Genomic DNA, 975 nt, shown 5'->3' with positions numbered 1-975 from the left:
TTCCAGAAGGTCCGTGTTTTAATTGCATGTATTAGCTCTAGAATTACCACAGTTATCCAAAGTAACTGTTAACGATCTAAGGAACCATAACTGATATAATGAGCCTTTTGCGGTTTCACTATTAATTCGTGTGTACTTAGACATGCATGGCTTAATCTTTGAGACAAGCATATAACTACTGGCAGGATCAACCAGAATAATGTTCATTTCATTATGTAAATATATTTAAAATATAATTACATAAATCTTCAAATATGTAAAATACATGACAACTCACAAATATTTTTGAATAACAAACGATAATATTCAATAATTGTATATATATATATGTTATACTTGACATGTACTATACGAATGTGGCCATAATTAGATAGCATTCACGTTCGCTAGTTATAATTCACAATTGTTTATATAAATATATATACTTATATATAAAATATATATGCATATAATCGTTCAAAAATATCATTTTATTTCAACTTACTAAATATATTATATCACACATGCATATTTATAATTTAAATTCAATTAATTGAATAAAAAATTATTTTATTTTGATGACAAATTGATAATTTTATCTAATTCTGCATTTACGTGTAGACAATATTATATTAGTAAAAACCTCCGTCCACAATAGTGTCCTAGAGGATTTTTCAATTATTCACAAAATATTAATTCTTTAGCTACGAAACACCGTCTTCTTTTGAAAGACATTTAATACATTATATGCTTATATAATAGTAATAATTATATAACCATATAATAGTATCAATTTTTATATCGGATGAGACTAATAATTAATTAATAATAACATAATTATTACTTAATATGCAAACTGAAATATATGCATCCAATACATATATACGTGATGAGCACACACTGCCACCATGTATAGGTTTTGTGACACGTTTTCTACAATGCTCTTATTTTATTTAGTATTACCATCTAACGTATCTTTTTGTTGCACTAATTTAA

General features: G+C 25.1%; 1 non-coding gene across 1 annotated transcript in view; it reads right to left on the bottom strand.

Annotated features, from left to right (window-relative positions):
* The window catches only part of LOC117577127 (small subunit ribosomal RNA), a 1,999-nt gene extending 1,801 nt beyond the window's left edge, over positions 1-198 (bottom strand). Inside the window, exon 1 of the ribosomal RNA XR_004573041.1 lies at positions 1-198. This exon is cut by the window's left edge and continues 1,801 nt beyond it. This is a non-coding gene — a ribosomal RNA (small subunit ribosomal RNA).
* Between the last annotated feature and the right edge of the window lie 777 nt (positions 199-975).

Source organism: Drosophila albomicans, unplaced genomic scaffold, assembly GCF_009650485.2.
Source record: "Drosophila albomicans strain 15112-1751.03 unplaced genomic scaffold, ASM965048v2 utg000380l_pilon, whole genome shotgun sequence".
NCBI classification, from domain to species: domain Eukaryota; kingdom Metazoa; phylum Arthropoda; class Insecta; order Diptera; family Drosophilidae; genus Drosophila; species Drosophila albomicans.
The sequence above is the reverse complement of the archived record's forward strand: the minus strand, read 5'-3'. Positions and strand labels throughout refer to the sequence as shown.